The sequence below is a fragment of the Micromys minutus genome (assembly GCF_963924665.1).
Source record: "Micromys minutus genome assembly, chromosome: 28".
Taxonomy (NCBI): domain Eukaryota; kingdom Metazoa; phylum Chordata; class Mammalia; order Rodentia; family Muridae; genus Micromys; species Micromys minutus.
In genome coordinates this window covers 40,448,203-40,475,258 of record NC_137963.1, presented here as the reverse complement: position 1 = coordinate 40,475,258, position 27,056 = coordinate 40,448,203, and the positions used below count along the sequence as shown (strand labels likewise).

Genomic DNA, 27,056 nt, shown 5'->3' with positions numbered 1-27,056 from the left:
TCGACTTGCACAACAAACAAAAACTTCAGCTTTCAACTGCGCAGTGCACGTGACTCAGTGGTAGACTGTCTATACAAGGCATGGGACTTAATTCTACCAAAACAAAGGGGAAAAATTTGATTCTTACAGAAGAACAAATAACCAAGTCATCCAAATAATTCAAGTTGTCATTTTTCCCCCGAATCACTGAATCACAATTGAATGACTTAAAAACTTGGCACTAAATTGTTATAAAATTATAAACGTTTCACAACTTACTTTTTATATCCGTTTGTTTATTGTGTGGTGCAGGTATGCATGAGTGGCCATATGGAGGTCAAAGATCGCGATATGGACCTCTGGTCGGCGGGCTTAGCAGCAAGTATTCTTATTCATCATCTCAAAAGCCCCACAAATTGATTAAAAGTTCAATTTTAATCCAGATTTGCAGGTACCCACCTTTAACCCCAAAAGTCTGGAGGTAGAAGCAGGCAGACGCATGCGATTCCAAGGACAATCTGGTCTATGTATAAAAATCCCAAACCAACCAGGGCTACAGAGTGCTATCCTGACTCCCATGAAGGGGTGGGAGGCAGGGGAGAAAGCTATTTCAAGACAAAAGTATACAATCTATAGATATTACTATAGAGCTAGGAAATTTTCTTCTTATGACAAGGTCTCATGTAGCAAATCTGGCTTGAAATGCACACCACCACATCTAGTTTTATATTGAGGATCAAATCCAAGGCCTCCTCTGCATGAACTGTAAAACCACTACCTTGTCAAAAGTGGTTCATACCTGTCATCTTAGCATTCCACAGGCTAAAGCAGAAGGATCACATACTAAAGGTCAGCATGAGCTACATAAATAGCAATACCTTGTCTCCAAAAATTAAACCACCATCAAAAAGTGAAAGGTGTAACTCAGTGGGTAATGCTTGCCTTGTGTGCCCAAGGTCCAGTAATTCTTCCCCAGAGCCACCTCAAACTAGGTGTGGTAGTGCTAGACTATAATGTGGGAAGTAGAAGATTTGAAATTAAAGGTCATTCTTAGCTACACAGGAAATTCAGGGTTAGCCTGGAAGTCTTGAGACCAGTCTTATCAAAACAAAGAAAAAAGAAAGTTATATCTTAAAACAGTTCTCTCTCAGTTTGAGTTGTTTTGTTTTAGTTTGGTTTTTGGAAGGGTTGAGATGACTTCAATTCATAGCCTGGTTACCCTGGAACTTGCCAGATATAGGTTACCCTCAAAGTTTCAGCACTCCTCCCACCTCAACCTTCAGCATGAGCATTCGGCTGGTCCCAGTTTTTTATTCAGTTCTTCAACTTTGCTCACAAACCTCACAAATCCAGAATAAAACTATGATTTGCTGGTTGTTGATTTGGTCACCAGGCCCACCTCCCCAGCCACCCCCAGACAAAAACATAATACAGGGTTTCTGTGTGTACCTCTGGCTGGTCCCAGACTTGCTCTATAGACAAGCCTGGCCTTGAACTTAGAGATCCACTTGCCTCTGTCTCTCAAGGAGCTACAATTTTTTAAAAGATTTCTTCATGTATGAGTATCACTTTACGCATCACTATCTTCAAACACACCAGAAGAGAGCATTGGATCCCACTGCAAATGGTCGTGAGCCATGTGGTAGCAGGAAATGGGAAGAGCAACCAGTGCTCTTAACCACTGAACCATCTCTCCAGCCCATTTTTTTCTTTTTGTCTTTTGGTTTTTCAAGATGGGGTTTCTTTGTATGTAGCTGTGGCTGGTCTGGAACTCACAGAGATTCTACTTGTCTCTGCCTCCTGAGTGCTTGGATTAAGGGTGTGGGCAACCACCACCACCAGACCATCTTTTTTTTTTTAAATGTCAGCTATCTAAAAAAACGTACCAATCAAATCATATGATCCATTTAAGCTACTTATGTACCCAACAGTGCCAGCTCTCACTAAAAAAAAAAAGGAAAAAAAAACAACAAACAACAAACAAAAACCCACACAAAATCTCTTAAATAAGGAAATCTCCCACCACACTACTGAAAAAAGTATTCCCTGGTGGTAATTATAAATACCTGTTAAACTGCTGTCTCCACGCAGATTAATCTCAAAAACTCAAAAAAAAAAAGTTTTTCCCACCATCACTACTGGATGCTAAATGTTCAATGTAGTAAGCAATGACTACTTTAAGCTCTTTCCCTAAGGAAGACAAACTTTGTCTCCATTTTTTGCTTCCTATCACTTTATCACATCTACAGAAGAAATGATACCCCAGGTCAGGATTCTGTCAGCAGTCTTCCTTCGTGTTCTCTTGCATCTGTATCTACTGCTCAACATAACTTCAAACATCTCCCCTTGCCATTTCAGACAGAAAACACCGTCCTTGTTTCCTTTGGTTCACAAATACTCAGCACTATTTAGTTCTCTTATCCCTGAAATATAAAAGTCAACCTCCGTCTGTCCCCCTTGCCACGAAATGTGTTCTACTAGCATCAGCAGTTACCTAGGGGTGAGACAGTTCAGGGTAAAGCAAGAGCTTAGTATGGGCAATGCTGTGGTGGGTTAGAGCACCAGCATTTAAAAAGAGCTGGGGGTCTATAGCTTATTTGAGAAACAGAAATGCTCAATGTATGGACCTAATTACTTCAGAGGGCACATATAAATTGGCAAATGGCTTCATTCAAAAGCTACTAAAATCAGAATGAAAAAAGTTAAAAGGAAAAGTAGCTTATTGTATTAAATCTCAGAACTCAAGTGCAACCACTTCTAAATGCCTTCATATGGAATAATACAATAGCAAAACCAGATGTTAAAAGTCTAGGGCAACAGTATACAGTTCAAAGACACCGCCACCTCTATACCCCCATCCCTATTCCTGCTCTAGAATCAAGACACAGCCGTTTATACTACAAAGGGGTTAATTTCTTTTCCACTGCTCACTTTATCACCCAGCACCTGGCTGTGCTCCCAGACACCCATGTCTCAGACAGGCAAGGTGCTAAAGGGTATGATTAAGAGCACAAGTCAGAGTCAGACAGACCTGGAATCTACTCATTTTGAGATTAAGAAACCTTGGTCAAATACTGTTTTCCAAGCCTGTGGGGAACCTAAAAGAAAATGGACTTCTAATGTTTGATTACAACTGGTATTAATGTATGTTTATCTGTTCAATTTGCTGATCTCATAATATTTATTTAAAAACTTGAATAATTCTACTAGGGTATGTTCAAAACATAGTTTACTTTAAGTATGAAATTAAATTACTTTTAGTGTATTGGCTAAGCTTTGCAACTATCACCACAATCTAACAAATAAAACCTGTCCTACTCCCTGCCTGACCATTAGAGTATCTACCTACCTTGGTTTAGATACATCTTGTTCTGTTAGCTCTATCCTATCGTCTATGGTAATAAAAGAGTAAAAGGCCATTTAACTGACAAGGCTTTTGGCTCATGTGATACCTGGGTTACCCCAGTATGCAGGGATATTTTCCAATCACTACTGTTCTAAAGAAGGGATCTGTGCTAGAAACGAAATCGAGAAAGATAAAGGGACACACCACTACAGGGCTGCATCGCCTCCATCCTTACGTTACTTTGAGACAAGGTCTATGTAGCTCTGGCTGTCCTGGAACTCCTTGTGATCTCACGCCTCTATAGCTTCTCAAAATTTAAGATAAAAATACATTAAAAAAAAAAAAACTTTGTATAAAATAGGCATAGTGGAGCATGCCTTTTTCTCAGCACCTCAGAAGAGAAACCTCTGTAAGTTCAAGGACAGTCTGGTATACAAGAATCTCAGGTTAGCTAGGAGTGCAATAAGATTGTCTTTTTAGGGCTGGGGCACACTGGAGATATGGCTCAGCAATTAAAGAGTGTATGTTGCAGTTTCCACCACACACATTGGGTAGCTCACAACTGCCTGTAACTCCAGCTGCCCTAAGGGCAGACATGAACACAAGAGCTAACCCCCATATGACACTGGTGCACACAGCATAATTGTATATATACAACAGTACTTTAATCTAGAAAAGTTCTAAAGACAAGTTAATAAATAACAGAAGCAGGAAGCTAAGCTTCAGCAAAAGGTCTAGAGCAATGGTTCTCAACCTTCCTCATGCTGCCGACCCTTTAATCTAGTTCCTCATATTGCAGTGACTCCTAACCATAAAATATTTCTGTTGCTATTTCATAACTAATTCCGCTACTGTTCTGGATAGTAATATAAATCTCTTTTTCCCAATGGTCTGGAGTAAGCCCTGTGAAAGAGTCTTTAGACTATCCTCCAAAGGGGTCACACAATTCACAGGTTGAGAACAATTGCTCTAAATCCTAATAAAATCAACTATTCACAGGATTTGGAGCACTCCTGTGTTCCTAACTAGTGAGACAGGAAGGAGGAATGCCACAAGTAGCACACCTGAACCTCCTGCCTTCACCTCTTGTCTTTAAGTACAGACATAGTTCAGAGCCATCCATCCTTGACAATTATCTGGAATAGGGGAGAAGGGGGGGAACAGACACAGCGGCCCAGAAATTTAATCCAGGCATTTAGGAAGCAGACCTAAAAGAAAAACCACAGAATATTTGAGACCAGCCTCGTAGCTTCAGGCCAGCCAGAGTTATGATCCCAGTACTCAGAAGGTAGAGATAAAGATCTGAGTTCAAGGACAGTCACCGAACCTAACATGAGAATACTAACAACCTCACTGTGAAATAGGATTATGACTGTAATTGTTGGGGCAGAGGGTGCAGTGGTTAGAGCACTGACTGCTCTTCCTGAGATTCTGAGTTCAATTCCCAGCTAGCTAAGTTGAGGCTGGTCTCAGCCTCCCTTATGCTGTGGCTCAGCTTAAAGGCAAGTGCCATCGCACCTGTCTTACATGTGCATTTTTTCAGGCCTCTTATCTAGATGTGGTACATACTTGGTAACCCCAGCCTACAATCCCAGCAGGAGGTTCTTCATAAATTTGCTGATGCTTTGCATATATAGTGTCAAAAAACAAAACAGAAACTAACTTATTCTCTTGACCCAATACTTTTTCAATGAGAAATCTTAGCTTTTAAAGTACATATAGTGGACACACATAGTCTAGGCTTGTGAGACTGAATGATATATTGGGTTTACTATGCTATCTTAAGAAGCAGCATGTTGGGGCTGGAGAGATGGCTCAGTGGTTAAGAGCACTGGCTACTTTTCCAGATCTCGAGTTCAATTCCCAGCAACCACATGGTGGCTCACAACCATCTGTGATGAGATCTGGTACTCTCTTCTGATGTGTCTGAAGTATAGCTGTAGTGTCCTCACATAAATAAAAATAAATCCTTTTTGAAAAAAAAACAAATCAGCATGTTATGACAATTACAATCTTTTTCTTTAAATTTGTTTATTTACTGTATGAATACTTTGTCTTATGCACACTAGAAGAGGGATAATCTTGAGGCTAGCAAGACTGCTCAGTATTAAGAACAACGATGCTTTTGCAGAGGACCTGTGTTCAGTTTTCAGCACTAACATGGTGACTCACACACATTTGTAACTCTAATACCACTGGATCAGATGACTCTTCACACAGTATACAGATAGGCAAAACAGTCATACATATAAAGCAAAAACAAATCTTTAAATTTTTAAAGAAAATTATTTTATTAGAATTTCAAATTTTATGTCCTGTGTATTTTGCCTGTGTCTACATATGTACACCATGTGTGTGCTTAGGGCCTGAGGCAGTCATAAGAGAGAATTGGATGGTTGTGAACCACTATGTATGTGCTGGGAATTGAACCTGGGACCTTTGTAAGACCAACAACTGTTCTTAGGCCACTCAGCCATTTCCCCAGACCCTGAAAAATATTAATTTTTTAAGCTTAAGAAACAACTTTTACATGTCTAAATAAAGAAAAAAAACTTTTTTTCTTGGAGCTGAGGATGAAGCCTCATTCTTGGGCAGGAAGCTCTCCATTACTGAATCTCCCCCACACTCCCACATTCCTAACAACTTTTCATTTTAAAAATTTATTTTATGTATATGAGTACTCCATCTGCATGGGTATCTTCATGCCAGAAGAGGGGATCCGATCACATCACAGATCACATCACAGATGGTCGTGATCCCCCATGTGGTTGCTAGGGATTGAACTCAGGACGGCTAGAAAAAAAAAAAATCAGTGTTCTTAACCACTAAGTTATCTCTCCACCCCCCAACTTTTTAAAAACATTATTATTTAATTTTTATGTGGGTAAACGTGGCCCACAGTGTGTAAGTGGAGGTCAGACTTGTTATGCTGCACTTGGCATCTGGAGAATGGGCCTGTGCTAGAACCAGCCTGGCTACAAAGTAACACATCATAGCTACACTCCCAGGCAGCCTCTGCTTCAAACTAACAAAAACAATGTCAAAGGTAACAATGGAAAGTAAAATCACTTTAGACCACGACTATACTGCAAGACAGGATTATACTTTCCAGATGCATTTTATATCCTTAAGGGGTAAACAGCAAAACCTAAAACAAGGCCAGAATAGTATGTCACATGCCTATACTTCCAGCCCTCAAACTGCGGCTGGCAGATTTTGAGGCCAGCTTAGCTAAATATCTTGGCTAAAACATCATCTCAAATGTGCATTTATTTAAATAAACTCATTCTTGTAGCCATGTTCTTCCACTATTTCTCCCAAAACAATAAAATGTACTCAAGCTAACACTAAGAGAGGGTACTGATGGGCACTTCAGTTACCGGGAAAGAGAAGTAAAGTGGTTCCAAAGAAGTTCCATGTGACCATGGCTAACCCAATTTAAAGACACCATAGGGTTAGGAAACAAGAGCAACCGGAAACAGGCCAGAGAAGCATCTACCACAATCTTTTCTCATGGTCTCATTCTCTTCCATGTTACTACTTCCACCCATATTTCAAACAAAACAATTTCCCTTTCTCTGAATGTTTAGTTTTTGAAGGTCAGAAGTTTTTGAAGGCAACAAGGAAAAAATCCTAAGTATGGGAAGCATACAGGTCTCCCATGGGGGTGGGGGGGATCTCTTACAGAACGTGAATGAACCCTCAGTAGGAAAAATCAGGCAAGAACATAATGACAACAAGCAAGTGCAGATATAATTTGCCCAATAACACAAATCTCATAGCAACTGAAAAATGGCCCTAGCCAAGCGGCCCTGAAGGCAGACTAGATATACTGGACCACATCCAAAGAGTAGGACTTATTCTTTCCTAAAATAGGTAAAGACCATACCAAAGAACCAGCTACACTAAAGGAGAACTTAGGTATAATAATCACCTCCCTTCTACCAAAGTAAGTTCTAGGACAGTCAGAACCACACAGAAACACCCTTTCTTGAAAAACCTAAGGGAGGTTTAAAAGAAAACTAAAAACAAAAAAAAAAAGACAAAAAAAGGAAAAGAGTTCACTGTAACCAGGCACAGTAATGTTTGCCTGTAATCTACCCAACCTGTAACCAGCCTTGGCTAGGTAGTGAGTGCAACCCTCTCTCAAAAACGCCCCAAAACAGGCATGTTTTCCAACAGACGATCTCTAGGTACTTCATGGAATCACCTAAAGCTCCAATTATTACCATACACAATTGCTGGAGAAAAGTAGAAAGTATGCAGAATGTGCCGCCTGGAAATCAAGTAGAAAGGCGTAGAAGTGGTAGTAAGCTATAATATTATGTTAAAGCAAGAAACAACAGGAAGAATTCTAAAACCAACCTCAAGAGAAAACAAGAGTCCTGAGTGGTGACAGTTGCTATGCTGGGGTGACTAAAACTGAAAAATGCAGGGGGGAAGGAAGGAAAGCTGAACAGTAACGTGATAAAAGAACTGGTAAGGAAAACTGAGTTGGAACGTCCAGCTTCAAGAACTAGCATCAGAATTTCAAACGGCAAGCTTTACAATCCACAAGCACTCTTAAATTAAAGAACAAACTATGACACAACCAGACTTAAGGGCATAAGGAAGAAAACGAGTTTCAACTAACACTAAGACCTCAAGAAAGAAAAGTAGTAAAATTGAACTATGCCTTCAGGTTAAGTAGAAAGACTAGAGCGCAGAAGTTGGGCTCTAAGACCAGTCCCAGGACCCGCGCCAGAAGAGAAAGCGGAAAGGTGGTCAGAATGAGGGCGACAGCGTGGCGAAGCTCCAGCCAACACACAGGGACCGAGGTGGGAGAGAAAACCACACCCTCCAGGATAAAAACCCAAAGGGGGGAGGGGAAAGCGCCCCCTGGGGCTGGGTGGGGCCGGCCAACTAGGATGGGGGGAGCAGGAAGCACAGGGCAACCCGAGCGGGAAAGGAAAGAGAGTGCCCAGGCCTGGACACACTACGGGAACATGAAGCCAGCGAAGGAAGCTCGGCCCGGTCCACCCGGGTAGACGTAGAGGCATCCCACAGGGGGTTAGGAGTTCAGAAGACCTTAGACCAGGTCCAGAAAGCACACACTGCAGGGTTCAGGGCTCTGAAAAAGAGGCCGAAAGGGACAAGGTGGCAATTACCGCTGCAGCTCTCGTTGGACTCGGGACCCGACGCCGCCGCCGCCGCTCGTTACCTGCCAATGTGCCTCTTACAAAGCGGCGGCGGCGGCAGAGGCGGCCCTGCCCGTCACGTGGTTCCTACGTCACGGGAGAGGGTGGAGCCAGTACTTGAAGCTTAAACGGTGTTACCCGGCTGGCTGGCACAGCTCTGGGAGCTAAGCGAGAGGGACTGTGTAGAGGCGAGGGGAATGCTGGCATTGCTTGCGGTAAGGGTTTCAGGATCGTATTATCCGCGGCCTACAGAGAACCCACTGTTAAAGCGTGCGGTCGCGCTATGATGACCTCAGAGACACTGCAAGATACTCGTTGCGTGCGTCCCTGTGGTCACGTGACATGGTACAACCACTCAAAGCAAGCCTGGCTTCTAGACGTTGTGGGAGCGAACTACAACTCCCAGCGTGCTGCGCGACAGAAGCACTGTGTAAGGCTACTTTTTCTCCGCGAGCTTGTAGATACTTCTCCTGACTCTGGCCCCTACGAGCGTGGTATAGCTAGCTTCCGAGCTGGTACCAATGGGTGCCTCCTACCAAGCGAACCAGCGTAGTTCCTGCAGGGATGTGTAGTTCTGGCGGAGAGTAGCTCCAGCTACCACGTTGCGGGACTGGCGCTCCGCCCTGCTTTCTGCGCGGGAAAACGCCAACGGCCAGCCGCCAAACAAGGCACCCAGAACGTCTTCCTGCTGAAGGCCTTAAGTGTACTCAAATGCGGATTGCTTTCCGCATTCCCAACTCTCTTCTACAGCAGACGACTACCATTTCTTGAACGCCTATGCGATGTTAGAGATTTATACAGTCGTGTTGTAGCCCAAGAGGCTACTAGGATCCGGCCGGTTTTGCAAATATGAAAGGAAGAGTTACTTTCTGGCCTAAGAAACCTAAATCAGGTTTTTCTGGTAGAGAAGTTACCTGATCCACCTTTTAGTAAAGATGTTAACCTCAGGCTATTAAGCAAAAATAGTGGAGTTTTGGCTTCCCTGTTTTGGAACTTGCTCTGTAGACCATACTGGCCTCAAACTCAAGAGATTCTTCACCTGCCTCTGCCTCCGAGTGCTGGGATTAAAGGCATGTGACACCGCTGCACTCAGATAATGATTAATCACTAGCTTACCTTTAAGGGAAAAAAACTGTTGAAAACCCTTTCTCTCCAGCCCAGACTAACCCAGCTTCATTGTGCATTACTTGGTGACCTCTAATTCCGCAGTCATCCTGCCTTGGTCTCCCAAGTGGTGGGATTACAAACCAGAGCCACCCACCATGCCTGGTTAGTAAAATATATTTCAAATACATACATATAAATGTGTATGTATGTTTTACCTGTATCCATATATGCACCATATAATATGCCTGGTCAGAAAATGGGATTGGATCCCCTGAAACTGGAGTTATAATCCATAATCTAGGTGCTGGAAATCAAGCCAACACCCTCTGGAAAGACAAGTGCTCTAAACAGCTGAGCTGTATCTTGTTAAAAATTATACATTCAAACATAATACAGTGTTACTGTATCTATGTGTTAGGTTAGATACATTCACAACATTGGAGTTCAGTAAACATTACCTCAATTTGAGTTTTCCTGGATTGTAGAAATTAAGAGGTTAAGTATCCCGGAGTGATGGTGTAGCCTTCATCCCTAGGAGGCAGAGGCAGGCTGATCTCTGAGTTTGAGACCACCCTGTCTAGTTTATAGAGCAAGTTCCAGGACAGCCAGGGCAACAACAGAGGAACCTATCCCAGGAAAGAAAAAGAGATTATATAAAGTATCTGATTGGCACACAATAAGCCCTCAACAAACAAAATTATTTTCATACCCTATTTGTACCCTTAAGATGCACCTGGTTTAAGCAAGATGGAAAGGGAATTTTTCTTATACTGATGGGGATACAATGCTAATTACTAGCTTGCTAGTTACTAATAGACTTGATCTATTTAACTTACCTGGCTAGACAATTGAAATTTTAAACAGTCCTTCCCAGTTCAAGAGAAGCCTTTTTTTCCTGCCTGAATTAAAGAATGCTCAGGCTGACCTGTAACAAAAAGAATATATTATCCTGATTATTCATGTATAAGTGTATCTTATCTTTCTTGGCCAGTGATCTACTAACTGTGTCTGGTCAGTTCAGTCTCTGTGTTTTCTTGTTTTATAGAAATGTATGGGAAAGTCTAAGATTTTAAAAAATAATTTTAAGGGCTGAGGAGATGGCTCAGTGGTTTAGAGCACTGGCTGCTCTTCCAGAGGTCCTGAGTTCAATTCCCAGCAACCACATGGTGGCTCACAACCATCTGTAATGAGATCAGATGCCCTCTTCTGGTGTGGCTGAAGACAGCGACAGTGTACTCATATATAATAAATAAATCTTTAAAAAAATAATAATAATAATTTTAAATCCACTATTGAAAGTCAAAGACTTAGGCAGTAGTGACACAGGCAGATCTCTGAGTTCAAGAACTACAAAACCAGTTCCAGGACAGACAGGATTACACAGAGCATCTCTGTTTCTAGAGAAGAAGAAGAGAGAGAAAAAGAAAGGGAGGGGAGAAGTGTTTAATGCCTTAAATTCTTGCCCTTGTAGGCAGGAGGCTAGCCTAGCTGTGTACATCTTTAATCCCTTGTAGGCAGGGGGAGGATCCCTGAGTTAGAGAGTTCCAGGACAGCTAAGGAGGGCTACGCAGAGAAGCCTAGGGGTCTAGCTGTGGGGGCTGTAAGTACATGGTGACATACTACTGTGACCTCTAGTGAGGAAGGTAGTGGCAGATGGTTCAGAAGGAGTTTACCCTCAGCCACACAGCAAATTCAAAACAACTGTCTCAAAAGGAAGGTCAATAAATAGAAAGTATGGGAGATTGAAGTCAGGGTCTCAGGCATAAGAGACAAGCAATCTACTACTGTGCTCCTATCCACAGCCTGAGACCCTGTCTAGTCAGATTGAATTGGGATAGCTCAAGATAGTCTATCCATAAACCACCTGACCTCAAAAACAAAACTAAACTTTATTTTATTGTTTTTCTTTATTTTTTATTTAATTTCATTTTTTGTTTTGTTTTGTTTTTCGAAAGGTTCTCATCATGTAGGCCAGCTAGTCATAAACTCATCTGCTTCAACCACCCAAGTGTGCTGAGATTAAAGATGTGTGGCTTCACAACGAGCACCCTTATTTTTATGTTTATTATGTGTGTGTGTGTTTTGTCTGTATACATGTATGTTTACCGTGTGCTTGAAGTACCTGAATAGGCCAGAAGAGGGCATAGGAGCTGCCACGTAGGTGCTAGAAATATAATCCCGGTTCCCTGAAAGAGCAGCCAGTGCTTTTAAACTCTGAGCCATCTCTCCAGCCACAGTTATTTTGTTATTTTAACTATGTATGAGTACAAGAATGTGCACCAGTATCTGTGCCCCTGGAGCCCAGAGGCATCAGATCCCCTGAAGTTAAAGTTCCAACAAATACTGGAATTGAACTAGGTTCCTCTGCAAGAGCAGCAAGTAGAGCCCGAGAGTTGGCTTAGCAGTAAAGAGCACTGCTACTTTTTAGAGGACCCAGGTTTGGTTCTCAGCACCTACATGGTAGCTCACAACTCTCTGTCATTCCAGTCCTGAGACTCTGGGTGTGAACTTGTGGGAGGCAGAGGCAGACAGATTTCTGTGAGTTAGAGGTCATACCAGTCTACAATCTACATAGCAAATTCCAAGTAGCCAGGACTACACAGGGTAACACTCTCAAAAGATAAAAGTAAACCTAAGTTAAAAAAAAAAATCAGAAAAGGCACCCGAAAATCAACCTCCAGGCTATGTACAGGGACAAACACACACATACCACCAAATACACGCACACACTTCATTAATTACAGTTATAACCTAGATGCAATAGCCCCTGTGGTAGTTTGTATATCCTTGGCCTAGGGAGTGGCAAAATTAGAAGGCATGGCCTTGTTGGAATAATAGGTGTGGCCTTGTTGGAGGAAGTGTGTCACTATAGGGGTGGGCTTGAAGATCTTCCTCCTAGAGGCCTGGAAGACAGCTGTTTGCCTTCCAAACCAGATGTTGAACTCTCAGCCCCTCAAGTGCCATGCCTGCCTGGATGCTGCCATGTTTCTCACCATAATGATAATGGACTGAACCTCTGAACCTGCAAGCCAGCCACAGTTTAATGTTGTTTATAGAAGTTGCCTTGGTCATGGAGTATCTTCATAGTAATGGAAACCCTAAGACAGCTCCTCCCCAAAACAATCTAATGACCCTATACTATCTTAGTTCTCTAAAGAGCCAGAAGGTTCCCTCCTAACTGACCATTATTACTAATCCTTGGGTTGGGAGATGTGACTTACTGGGAGGTCCTGAGTTCAACTCCTACCACTCCTACCACTAAAGGGAAAATCTCCAAATATTTCCAGGCCTGCTTCTTTATCTATGTAAAGGAGACGTATCCTGCCAGCTTTGTAGGACACTTCCAGGCTCATGCAAATGACACATGTCAGAGACTTCAGAAAATAAATGGACTCAATACTCCCTGATAGGGCTGGGAGCAGGGCTGGGTAAGAGAGCCCTTAAGTTTGATGCCCAGTATCACATGCACTCGGAAAGTTCTTACTATTATTACAAATAACAATATATTCTGAATGCTAGGGAGATGGTTCCATCAATCAAGCTCTTTCCTTACAAGCACCAAAAAAAGTAAAATGAAATCAAATAATTAGAGCCTGTGAGATGGTTCTGCACATAAAGGGGCTGACCACCAAACCAGGCACCTGAATGCAGACACTGGAACCCACATGGTGAATGGAGAAAACAGAATCCTGCACATTATTCTTTGACCTCCACTTCCATATGAAGTGTTTTCACATACACATTTACAGTAAATAAATGTTAAAATACCTTAAGAGCCTTGAAGGAATACTTCACATTACAATTATTATGTGCTAAATAAAAAAGAAGCAAGCCTGGAAGACGATGGGTTAGCAGATATTCCAGGCAGACATTCTTGGCAGAGAAATTGTGTGAGCCCCAGGCAGAAAAAATTCAGTTTGTCTGAAGGGACAGTGCTTTGGGGGTCTCTGTAAGACAAGCATAGGGTTGGAGGTATCTGTGCAATGTTTTACATGTCAGGCTAAAGAATTTATTCCCTCCAGTTACTAATCCCTGATTTTTTCCATAAGAATGTCAGTGGGGGTCTTTAGAAGCAGAAAAGTCTCCTTGAAACACTGGGGGATTAAACTCTTAACAGCAGAGTGACAGGTGTTGGTGTTTGAAATGAGACAGTCACGCCCTCAGATCCTCTGCTGCTAATATGGCACTGGTTCATGCCAGCTGTGGTTACTAAAGAAAAAAAATATTTGCCCTGACTACTCACTTGTTAACTGTGTTTAAACTGGTGCAAAACTTTTCTGTTGGGTTTCTAAGATTCTCCAAATGTTACTGCCAGAAGAAAGTTGCCCTGATCATGGTGAGTAATTCTAAGGACAACCGTGTGTGAGGAGGAACAGAGGGGCTCAACAACCTGTATAGTCTGACAAATCTCCAAGTTTGAAGCCTGTTCTGGGCCAAGAACAAAGTGGGTACACCTGTTTTCTTCTTAAGACAAAAGCAAGTGCCTGTTAGTTAAGGATAAGCCACAATGCTCTCATCTTGCCTGACAACGAGCTCTACTCTTGGGAAAATTGTGAAGTGGGTAGTTCATATGGGAAATGAGCTCTGAATTCATCTCCAGCTTCCTGGTAGGAAGCAAACAATGTTCTTTGTGTGTGTGTGTTTTGATTTTTGTTGTTTTGTTTTTCAGACTGGATCTCAGTTTGCAGTCCTAGCTATCTTGATCTCACTGTTTAAACCACTGGCCTTAAATTCATAGAGATCCACCAACTTCTGACACCTAGTGCTGGGATTGAAGTCATGGGCCACCATGTCCAGCTTGGTATTGTTTTGAGACAGGGTCTTACCTAGTAGACTAAATGGGCCTGGAACTGTTAGCAATCCTCTAGCCTTACTCTTGCAAGTGCTGAGATTACTTACCAGACCTTTTGAAATTAGGTCTCATGAATCCCATCTGGACCAGAAACTTCATATGTAACCAAGGATGGCCTTGAGCCTCTCATCTCCCTGCCTCCACATCTCAAATGCTGTGGTTATAGGTATGTACTACTACACCTGGTGTTACGTGTTTCTGGGATCAAACACATAAGAGAGGAGAACTCTTACCAACTGAGCTACGTTCCCTGGCTCTAGCTCACTCAGAGAAGAATGTGCAGACCAGAAATAGCAGCTGTTATTCCCTTTGCCTTCCCCTTGGAAAAGCAACTGTTTGCTAAATAAATGCCCAAGACACAGAGACAATGAATCAATCTTTGTCTTTAAATTATTCATATTCTAGTAAGAAGATAGATATGTATTTACACGTACATGTTTGTGTGTATTATCCACTTATTTTTGTGAATTGAGGTGTGGCTGTCTGACCTATAATTCCTGTGTGGTGAAAACTCTGGGGTTTTGGTTTCTTTAAAAAACACAGAAATGGGGATGGAGAGATGGCTCAGTGGTTAAGAGCACTGACTGCTCTTCCAGAGGTCCTAAGTTCAATTCCCAGCAGCCACATGGTGGCTCACAACCATCTGTAATGAGATCTGATGCCCTCTTCTGGTGAGTCTGAGGACAGATACAGTGTACTTATATATAATAAATAAGTAAATAAATAAATAAATAACAGAAATGTTATAGAACGGTGTTTTCATTTTAATCCCAGGTGCGTGATGTGTCTTCAGACTGTCTGTAGCAGCTAACTATGATTTGCCTCTTGCTCTAAAAGAGGCATGATTTTACCAGCTGCAGATAGTTTCTATGATTGTGTGATGTTTGGAATTCTGGGAACTTTTCAGAGGGTGTATAAAGGTTAGAGCCTCTCTAGGTGGGGATGCTTGCAGTTTACCAATGACTTCGTTCAAAGAAGAAACAAAAGGAAGGAAATCTCCCCCTTGATCACCTCTGCTCACCACTCCCCTCCTTTCTCCCCTCATTTTTTTAAACTATCTAGTGATAAGGGTGAAATTGGGGAGGAGGGATAAAGGGTGAGGAAAAGAAGAACCCACAAAGTAGGATTCCTACTACCTTGGAGGATTAGTGTTCATTCAAGGCAAGCCTGGGGGCAGAATAAGTCCTCCATTAAAAGGGTTAGAGGGATGGTCTAGCAGTTAAGAGCACAGACTGTTCCTCCAGAGGGCTAGGTTCAATTCCCAGCAACCATGTGGTAGTTCAAAACTGTCTATAACTTCAGTTTTAGGGGATTCAATACCCTTTTCTGGATTTTAAGGACACCAAACAACTTATAGACATACATGCATGTAAAACACCCACTCACGGGGCTGGGGAGATGGCTCAGTGGTTAAGAGCACTGACTGATCTTCCAGAGGTCCTGAGTTCAATTCCCAGAAACCACATGATGGCTCACAACCATCTGTAATGGAATCTGATGCCCTTTTCTGGGGTGTCTGAAGACAGCTACAGTGTACTCAAATAAATAACAAATAAATACATCTTTTTAAAAAAGCACCCACACACATAAAAGCAATAATAAAAATAAAAAATGTTTAAAATAAAGCCTTTCAGCCAGATGTGGTGGCACACACCTTTAATCCCAGCACCCAGGAGGCAGGGGCAGGTTCATCTGATGAAGTGGGACCAGCCTGATCTACAGAGTGAAGACATAAAACTTTAAAAAAATTACTCCATCTGAAAATCAGAACCATGTATATGTAATGTATATATACATGGACACACACACACACACACACACTCAGGCACACATTAAATTAAAAAAAATACAGGCATGGTGGCACATGCCTTTAATCCCAGTACTCTGGATGCATAGATAGGTGGATCTCTATGAGTAAGAGTTCAATGCCAGCCTGGTCTACAAAGGGAGTTCCAGAACAGCCAGGGCTATTACACAGAGAAACCCTGTCTCAAAAAAAAAAAAAAAAAAAAAAAACAACAACAACAACAACTAAATAAATAATAAAGATTTAAAAATATTTTTTGCTATGCCTTCTCATGTACAAATTCCTGAAACATTTTAAAGATCTCATCTGAACTTGTTAACCCAAGGAAAGCTATAGGCCCTGGTTACTATAGGACACAGGGCTGAGGACCCTCTGTGCAATCAACTGAGACTGGGGGTAGCAACCTGTGCAGGACACCATCTTTAGGGACCATTGTTGGCAATGACAGGTATTCAGGTAAGCGTTTTTTATTTTATTCTATTTTATACTATTGAGACAGGGTTCCTTGTGTAGTTCTACCCTTAAACTTGCTAGACAGAACATGCTGGCCTAGAGGTCTTTATCCTGCCTCAGCTTCTCCTGAGTGTCATTATTATTTCGGCTGAAGTATGACTTTGTGGGAATCAGAAATGAGTTCCTAAAATCCATTTACCTATGGTCCCCAGGCTTTGATTAACTAACTTCCAATTAGTATCAGGCCCTTAAAAACCAAATGACCCATGTACTGATACATGATATAATTCTAGTATTGGAAGGATTGCTAAACCTTTTCTTAAATTTATGTTATGCATATGGTGTTTTTTTCTACATGGCACATATATGTCTGATGCCCTCGGAGGTCAAAAGGCATTGAATAGTCTGGACCTGGAGTTACAGGTGACCATAAGCCACCATGTGGGTGCTGAGAACTAAGCTTGTGTCTCCTAGAAGTGACTGTTCTTAACTACTGAGCCATTTCTATGGCCTACTCCCCCACCCCTTTTTTTGAGACGGCCCCAAGTAGCTTGTGCTGGCTTTTAACTTCTTATAAAGCCAAAGAAGGAGAACCTTGAATTTCTGTTCTTCCAACCACCACCCCCACTGCAGTGGAGTTAAAGGAAAGTACCATCCACCCAGTTTACATGGTGTTGGGGATTAAATCTTAAACTTTAAATGGCTGGGAAAGCACCAACTAAAGACATCCCAGTCCTGACTCAACATTTGTTAGGGCTTTTGGGTCTTCAGATTCTTTAAGGAAGCTCAGTTAATAAAATATCCTGTGTTCTAGTTTCTCTTGGTGGGCAAAAACCAAGGTAGGAATAAAATCAGGCTGAGTGCATTGATCTCAAAGGATCCCTCAGAATCTAGTCACTTCCCCAAAGCACACCAGCTGGCAACTGAGCCTTCAATACATCAACTTGTTTGAGACATTTGATATACAAATTTACTTATTTAATGTGTCAGAATGTTTTGCTTGCATGCATATATGGGCACCAAGTGCATGCCTGGTACTTGTAAAAGAGGTGGAGTGTTTTGTTTTGGTATTTGTTTGTTTGTTTGAGATAGGGTCTCACTATGTATGCCCAGATAACCTAGAACTCTGGTCTGTAACTCACAGACCACATTATTGTACTCCACAAATAGCTTGATTTCTTTTGTTTGTTTGAAACAGCATCTCTCTATGTAACCTGGATGTCCCTGAACTTTCCATGTAGACCACACTGGTCTCAAGTGAAACTATGTAGACCAAGCTGGCCTTGAAATCAGGGATCTACTTGCCTCTGCCTCCGGAGTGCTGGGTTATAGGTGTGCACCACCATTTCCTAGATGAAAGACACTCTTAAAAGAAAAGAAAGTGTATGTGGGGGGGTTAGAGACAGTAAACTGTTCAACCATTGAAATCCTCAATACCATAAAAATCAACAGGGCTAAAAGGATGGCTCAGAGGTTAAGAGCACTTGCTATTCTTGCAGAGGACCTGGGTATGATTCCCAGCATCTATTCACAATCATGAGTAACTTCAGTTCTAGGACATCCAATGCTGCCTTCTCACCTCCATAGACAGCGAGGAAGCAAATACAAAATACAAAAATAAGACTGAAACAGAACTTCTTTTCTTTTCTTATACAGTTAAATTTATTCTCACAACACATTACATTTAAATGTGTAAAAGTGCCCAGCAGCAAAACGTAAAAAACAAAAGGTCAGAAAGAAAAATGCCAACTGCTGTGGTTGAAGGAACACAGCTCTCACTGATGGTAAAAACCAAGAGCTTGAAGTGCGGACTGTGTGTGTGTGTGTGTGTGTGTGTGTGTGTGTGTGTGTGTGTGTGTGTGAAAGGAGGCACTGGCTACTAACTTGCATGTGACCAAGACCCTTCTGTCTTCTTCAGCTTTTTATTTTGTGAAGCAGTAGTTTTATTGTAAATAATCTTTTTTATAAGTTTTTTTAATTAATTAATTTATTTCACATATGTGAGTACACTGTAGCTACCTTCAGACACACCAGAAGAGGGCACTGGATCCCATGGTTGTGAGCAACCATGTGGTTGCTGGGTATTGAACTCAGGATCTCTGGAAGAACAGTCAGTGCTCTTAACACTGAGCCATCTCTCCAGCCCTATAATCTTAAGGTCATCTATAGCTCCATTTAAAGAAATTGTAGCCTAGTTTATAAATACCTTTATAGAAATCACAGGTATATGACACCTGGGTGGCTCAGGAGACAGCAAGGTGGATTCTGTCCAAAGTTGATTCAGTCCAAAGAGCAAAGCTAAAATTAATTGTCAGTGTTGGCCTGTTTTAGTCAGGGTTTCTATTCCTGCACAAAACATCATGACCAGGAAGGAAGCAAGTGGAGGAGGAAAGGGTTTATTCAGCTCACACTTCTACATGCTGTTGTTCATCACCAAAGGAAGTCAGGACTGGAACTCAAGCAGGTCAGGAAGCAGGAGCTGCTGCAGAGGCCATGGAGGGATGTTACTTACTGGCTTGCTTCCCCTGGCTTGCTCAGCCTGCTTTCTTATAGAACCCAGGTCTACCAGCCCAGGAGTGGCACCACCCACAATGGGCTGGGCCAGGGATGGCTCCACCCACAATGGGCAGGGCCCTCCCCCCCTTGATCACTAGTTGAGAAAATGCCTTACAGCTGATCTCATGGAGGCATTTCCTCAACTGAGGCTCCTTTCTCTGTGGTAACTCCAGCTTGTGTCAAGTTGACAAAAAAAACCGGCTAGTACATATGGCCTCATTCAGTCTGGGAAATTTTCCATGGGATCAAAAGTTTCTGGATGGGATTCTTTTGTGTTGAATGACAGCCCCAGGTGAGGGTCAGCTCCAGCAGTGGCTGCTGTGGTTTAGAAACAGGCTTGATGGCAGTGTTCGGAGACTTCCCTTAGGCTAAGAGGGGCACCTGGAGAGATGGATGCCTTTTCCTTTGCTTTAATTTTAATGGTTGGAAGTGGAAAAAGCAAACAGAATTACAGAAAGAAGTAGAGGAATGATTCATAGGAATCAGTAGGAAAAAAAACAAAACAAAACAGGCTTTCTGACATTTTGTAACAGGAAAAGATAAATGCTAATAGAGCTGGACAGAAAATAAAAGCTGGGAGTAGGTAGTGTAGGGGTTAGGGAGCTTGCTGAAGGCTTTCCTAAAGGAAAGGGAAACTCAAAATTATACCAGACCCATACTCTAGGACCCAAGCAGTATGTGGCATCGCATCCTAACCTCCAGCCCAACCCTCTGGGCTCCTATCCTGTATCCACGCTCTGAGCTGCATCTGCACCTGTACAGAGGAGACCAGGACCAGGTTGGCAGACCCACCCTAGAGGAGCTGGAAGCCTTAGAGAAGAACTTTCAGCTAGATGTCAGCCTGGCTCAGCTATAGAGCCAATGGGCTTCTGTGGATTCCCACTTCCAAAGAGTGGCCCCGAAATTCCAACGTGTGAGACAAGACCCCACTGAATGCCTTTTCTCTTTCATCTGTTCTAACAACATTGCTTGCCTCACTAGCACGGTGAAATGGCTGTACCGGGCCTTTGGACCTCGACTCATTCAGCTTAATGATGTCACTTATCATGGCTTCCCAGGCCTTTATGCCGTGGCAGGTCCAGAAGTAGACTCACCTCAGGAAGTTGGGCCTGGGGTACTGTGCCCGATATGTGTGTGCCAACGCCAAAGGCATCCTCCAAGAGCAAGGTGGGCTGGCTTGGCTGCAGCAGCTTCAAGTGATCCCTTATGAAGAGGTCCACAAGGCCCTCTGCACCCTGCCTGTGGTGGGCACCAAGGTGGCTGACTGCATCTGCTTAATGGCCCTTGACAAACCCCAGGCTATGCCTATGAATGTCCATGTGTGGAGGACTGCCCATTGTGACTACAGCTGGCAGCCTACTGTAAGACCCGAATTGAGTCTTATCTATTTGAGGCTCCCATGCTCCCATGTATGAGACGAGATTGGAGATCGATGCAAAAGCAAAAGGTTTATTTGTCCAGTGCACTGGGGTGGCCTACATCCAGAGGAGAGGTGACCCCAAAAGGCAAACGGTTTTTATGTTTTTTAGGGGTGCAGCAAAGTTATAATTAAAATTTTTTTATGTCAGCAAAGTTATAATTTAAATTCATTGGCTAAGCATATTGACCTTTAAGCCTAATGGTTAGTGAGCATATGCATCAGGATCCTAACTGGGACTTCTAGAGGGTCAGATGGCTATCAGTTGGCACATTTTATGATTCTCCTAAGAATTGTTTACTCAAGGAAGTCCCTTAGGCCAAGGCAGGGTAGGCCACTGGGCCACTGTTTCCACAAGGGTAAGGGGTAAAGGCCCTGAGCCCTCTGGCCAATAGAGAACTGGGTGAGGAGAATGTGATGCTGGGGTGTTGGGCTGAGGTTAGAGAATCTCTCTCTCTCTCTCTTTTTTAGATTTATTTGTTTATTTTTTATGAGGGCATCAGATCTCATTGCAGATGGTTATGAGCCACCATGTGGTTGCTGGGAATTGAACTCAGGACCTCTGGAAGAGTGCTTAACTGCTGAAGTCATCTCTCCAGTCCCAGACCACTAATTCTCAATGCTGAGATACTTTGAACACACATACATCTTCCCCCAAACCCAGATGTTCCATCAAGGTATATACATTTTTTTCTGCTCAGACCCATGTTCTTGTCAAATGGTCTGCCTGTCTGCCTATCTATCTATCTATCTGTCTGTCTGTCTGTCTGTCTGTCTGTCTATCTGTCTATGTATTTGGTGCATGTAACTCAGGTTGCTTTGAACCTTATATAACTAATAATGATCAAGAATGACTCCTGTTTTCCAAGTGTTGGGTTTACTGATGTGTGCCACAGTGTGTGGCTTGGTATAACAGGACCTTACTGTGAAGCCCTGGCTAGCTTGAACTCACTAAGTAGGTTATTAGACAGGCCTTGAATTTGCTGCTATCTTCTTGCTTGTTCACAGAATGCTGGGGTTACAGGCATGCACTGCATGCCCAGATCTTCACGATTACATTTTCTAATAGTTAAGTCTTCACCTTGTGGCCAGGTGGTATCGGCAGCACTTGAGACAAACAAAAACAACACCAAAAATGACAAATAAGCAAAGTTACTTTGTTACCAACTTAGAACCAAATATTACCTTACAGCTCTGTCTTCTCCTAGGGATATTTATATATAATGGAACCAAAGTACAGAGACGTTAGGTAGCTTGCCCCAAAGTCTAGCTTACAGATCTCTGGGACATTCTATCAAATTCTAGACACTGATGGATAACTAACTGATGTAAGCTTGATTTAAAAAGAAAGAAGAAAGAGATTACAAGATTTGTCCCAGTACCTTGGGGCCATTTTTCAAGGAAGAAAGACTAGATCTGTTGGGATTCTGTAAACCCCACTCCTCAGTTACCTGACAATAGCCAGGTATGCTCTTCCCCAGTGACCTGATACTATGAAAGGGGCTGCTTGCCCCCTCCTCTATCTCTTGCTCTCTTGCCTCTCACCTCTCTTCCTCTTTCCCCCTTACCCCTCCTCTCTTCCCCTTCCCTTCCCCCCTCTTTCTCCATGTTCTCATGACCAGCCTCTAATCCTCCACTCTTCCTCTATTCCTCTCTCTCTCTCTCTCTCTCTCTCTCTCTCTCTGCCTCTACCACCCTCTTAACTCTCCCATGACCTGAATAAACTCTATTCTGTACTATACCGTCATGTGGCTGGTCCCTCAGGGGAAAGAGATTCCCAACACGGGTCCCCCAGAGGCATCCCCCTTGCCTCCAGGCCTTGCTGCACCTCCATGGGCCATATGCCCCCCACTCTCTTCATCCTTAACATTGGTGCTGAAACCCGGGATGTCATCTTTTCACAACATTGGTGTCCCGTGACTTTTAACAACAAGATCACTATTGGACCAGAGGGGGCAGCAGAGAGAAAACAGAGAGTGAATGGGAAGGGAACAGGTCTACAGATAGGACTGGAGAGATGGTTCAACAGTTAAGAGCATATATACTGCTGTTCTGTATACTGCTGTTCTGGAGAACATCAATTCAATTCCCAGGACCCATATAACTTCAGCTACAGGGGATCTAACATCTCTGGTGGCCTCTGGAGGAACCCACATTCAAATACACAGTACAAAGACACACATATACATGGTTAAAAATAGTAAAAATAAGTATTTGAAATGGAGCTAAGTAGAGGACTTTCCTACTATGCATAAGGCCTTGGGTTTGAGTCTCCAAGAAAAAGAAAAAGAAAAGGAAAAATTAATACTCACCTGCTGTGGTGTTAGGGCCTGAAGCAGAAAGCTGTTTGAGCCCAGGAGTTCAAAATGGGAGGGAGACTAAGAATCAAAATGGGGCTAGGCAGTGGTGGTGCACGCCTTTAATCCCACTAAGGAGGCAGAGACAGGATCATCTCTGTCAGTTCCAGATCAGCTTAGTCTACAGAGCTGTTACTAAGAGACACAGAGAAACTGTCTCAAAAAACCAAACAAAAGAAAAACAATAAAAGCAACGGGAACTAGGGACAGATTCATGGCCTGAGACCTGACTTAGACAACCACTTCTCAAATGACTTCCAAGTTAAGTACAGATATTTAAATAGATCTGTTAAGGATAGATCTCTTTGGCTACATTAGGTCCTGACCCAGAACCCCTCCACTTCCTTTCCCTGAGGTCTAAGTAATCTGAGGTGGCGTCAAGACTCTGAGAAGCAGGTTAAACCAGTTCCTACCTGCCTGGACCTGACCAGCTAGAGAAGAGCCCTTACTGAAAGCTTTCAACTTTAACCACAGCCAGCTACAAAGGTACAGGAGACCTAGACGGGAAAAGATACAGAAAGGAACATCTCAAAAACAGAAGCCTAATTGGATCATTTAATGCTGTAGTCCCCAGGGGCAAAACTCACCCCCCCCCCCCCCCCCCCCGTTTCTGCAGTGGTAACTGATACCGCTGGTGAGTCTCAGATCTGCTTCCTAGTGCCTCTTTATTATTGGATAGGTTCATTCCTGGGCGTGGCTGAGAAGATGGATTCTCAGGGAGCACAGTCTTCAGTTTCTCTTTCTAGGTTGCTCAGATTCCCTGAGTCCTATGGAAACGCCACTTGTTTTTCTTGAGGCTGGCCTATTGCCTAATTGTGGTTATACAGGGTGGACTACAACCGGAAGGAATTATGAGGCTTCAGGTCAGAGTTTGGATAAGGGCCTGGTGGGACTCTCCAGGGCTTGAAGCTGTGTGTTATCTCTAGTTCAGTGTTTTTGCTCTTTGTTGCTCATGGTTATTCTGGCTGAGTTAAAATAAATATCTACCATCTTCCCAGGACTGTAAACTCCACTATAAAATCTCAGTAAATGACTCGGGGACTCAGGTTGTTCAAAGCCTGAAGAATAAAGCAACTCCATTCCTGGATCAAAGAAGGTCAAATCCTTCCAGAGAGGTTTAATGAAGTGCTTGCTAGCTGAACAGCTGCCTAGAGACAGGCACGGTAGGCTTGGGACACCAAGACAAGGCCCATTTATAGTACAAATCGCACTAGGTGTTGCTGATTCCTGAGAGATGCCTCTAGAATTTGGTTAAGTTCTGGCTCCCCCTACTGGGAATGTGATGTGTTTCTTGGCCACATAAGGCTAGACAGACTAGCTTGAAGTTACTGTAAACTTTTTCTTTTTCTTCTGATACAGAATTAGGGTCTTGAATACAGAATACGTAGCTCTTATTAGTCTGAACCTGGGTATGTAGTTTAGAATGACCTAAGGAATGGCAATCTTCCTGTCTCTTACAAATAATACTGGGATTACTGGTATGTGCCAGTGTACACAGCTGAAGGTTGGCAAGTATCTGTGCTGCCCAGATACCAACTGTAGGCAAATCTAGAGATATTTTAGGTTTCTGCTATGTGTATAAATAAGGATGACTATACTTTTTTGTTGTTTTGTTATTTTTGAGACAGGGTTTCTCTGTGTAGCCCTGGGTTCTCTTTGTAGACCAGGCTGGCCTGGAATTCAAAGAGATTGGCCTGCCTCTGCCTCTCAGGTTCTGATGATTAATGACATGTGCTATCACCCTGGCTGATATGTGTGCTTCTACAGAGTGCAGAAAGAGAGACGAGGGAAGAGAGAGGGAGCCAAGAATGACCGTGACCTCTCCCCCCTCCCCCACTCCCACCCCAGACAGGGTATCTCCATGTAACCCTGGCTGTCCTGGAACTCACTCTGTAGACCACCAGGCTGGCCTTGAACTTAAAAGATTCCTCAGGGGGCTAGTGAGATGGCTCAGTGGTTAACAGTACTGTCTGCTTTTCCAGAGGTTGAGTTTAGTTCCCAGCAACCACATGGTGACTCACAACCATCTGTAATGGGATCCAATGCCCTCTTCTGGCCTGCAGGCATACATGCAGGCCAGAATACTGTATAGTAAATAAATAAATAAATACATCTAGAAATAAATAATCTCTCAGCTTTTGCCTCCAGAGTTGACCTTGAACCTTTGAACCTCTGATCCTCCTGCCTATGTGCACTAGGCTACAAGCTGGTGTCAGCCACTGCACCTGGCATGGGGTACTAAGGATTGAACTCAACTGACAATTCTCCTGCCTCAGTCTCCCTAGTGCTAGAATTACATGCCCTAGTCCTGGCTTACTCGGGGGAGGGGCTCTTTGGTTTTTGTTGTTTTGTTTGTGCTGGGGATTAAATCTAAGACCTGGGGCATGCTAGACAAAAGTGTTTTACAATTGGGCTAGCCCCCCCCCCCCTTTTTGGTATGGTTCTGAGACCAGGTATTGCTCTATGGCTTAGCACTCACCATGTAGATCAAGCTAGTCTCAAACTTTTGTGGTCCTCTTGCTTGTTTCCTCAGTGCTGGGGTTACAGGTATGTGCTACCATACATATTTTTTTTTTTTTTTGAGGCTATCTCCTATTGCCCAATCTGTCCTTGAACTGTGTATCGACCCATATCGAAATACTAATCCTGCCTCAGCCCCCAGTGTTGGGATTACTTACAGGTGTGCACCACCATGCCTGGCTGACATTGACCCACTGTGGTCATTTCCTTATTTACCGACATGACCTGTGTAGTGTTGCTGTCTGGCTAACACTAGATACCTGTCCTTATATCTGTCTGCACCAGCATGCCTGCCTACAGTACCTGCTAATTCCCAGAAATCAAAGGAAAACTTTTTACACTTTTTCTACTCACTCACACACTCATGTACCCACTCACACACACACCTACTCACTCACACCCACACTCACACTATAGCACCCCTCCCCACCATCAATGAAGGTCCTTGTTTTGAGTGCACAGCCCTAAGCAGCTGTATAGCTAGAACCTGCCCCTTCTCTCTCATTCGTACTCATTGTTGGCAGATGGCACCTAGGGGCAGATGTCCTTTCTCAGGGATCTGTGTCAGAATCTTAAAATACACTCCAGCTGGGTGCTGGTGGTGGCATACATCCTTAATCACAGTACTTGGTAGGCAAGGGCAGGAGGATCTCTAAGTTTGAGGCCAGCTTAAATTTACAAAGCAAGTTCCAAGACAGCCAGGGCTACACAAAGAAAGCCTGGTTTAAAAAACAAACAAACAAGACCACCCCCCCCCAAAAAAAAAAAAAAAAAAAACAACCAAAAAGAAAAAAAAGAAAATCATTATCACACATCATGAAGAAAAAGGTCCAAGTCAGGCACATACACTTTGGAGGCAGGGGAAATTAGTTTAAGGCTACCCTTGGCAATATGAGACCTTATCTCAAAAAGAAAAAAAGAGAAAATCTAGTGGTGGAACTCTAAATATGATCACTTTTAGTGCAGCAGACTAAAGGGCAGAAAAGTTGTTATGAAGATGTTACTCAGGGAACACACCAAGGAGCCAAACCTGTCCCATACCTCACACCAAGGCAACCAGCTCTGCTATTAGCAAATGTCCAAATCACCAAACCAGAGATAAACACTCATAAGGTGTGATACCTTTTGTTTTGTTGTTTTAGATGGGGTCTCACCTTGTAGCCCCAGTCCAATCTCCTTCTGACTCCAAAATGCTAGGATTAAAGGAGTGTGCTGTGTCCAGACTTCTTGGTATCCTTGGGGGAAGGGGGTGTAGACAAGCTTGCAAGTAGCTAGGCTGGCTTTGAACTATGTAGCTGAGACTTCCTTTGAACTCCCGATCCTTCTGCCCCCATCGCTCACTATCATTTTTTCCCTTGAGGTTTTCTTTTCTTTCTTTCTTTCTTTCTTTTTTTTTTTTTTTTTTGGTGAAGTTTGTCTGTTGGGCCCATTGTTTTAGGGCCTATGACAAAGCTGAACATCATAGCTGGGACTGTGTGGTAGGAA

At 43.0% G+C, this 27,056-nt stretch overlaps 1 protein-coding gene and 1 pseudogene across 5 annotated transcripts in view; one reads left to right on the top strand and one right to left on the bottom strand.

Moving 5' to 3' along the window:
• Window positions 1-8,565, bottom strand: part of UBAP2 (ubiquitin associated protein 2) — a 71,525-nt gene extending 62,960 nt beyond the window's left edge. For all 4 annotated transcript variants that reach the window (XM_080939980.1, XM_080939977.1, XM_080939978.1 and 1 more), the window contains exon 1: window positions 8,473-8,565. The gene's annotated coding sequence lies outside the window, so the exon portion shown is untranslated. The remainder of the gene's footprint in view (window positions 1-8,472) is intronic.
• An 11,388-nt stretch (window positions 8,566-19,953) lies between these two features.
• Window positions 19,954-20,692, top strand: LOC308438851 (N-glycosylase/DNA lyase-like; annotated as a pseudogene). Its single transcript has one exon. The product of its transcript is annotated as an N-glycosylase/DNA lyase-like (transcript).
• Window positions 20,693-27,056: the final 6,364 nt, after the last annotated feature.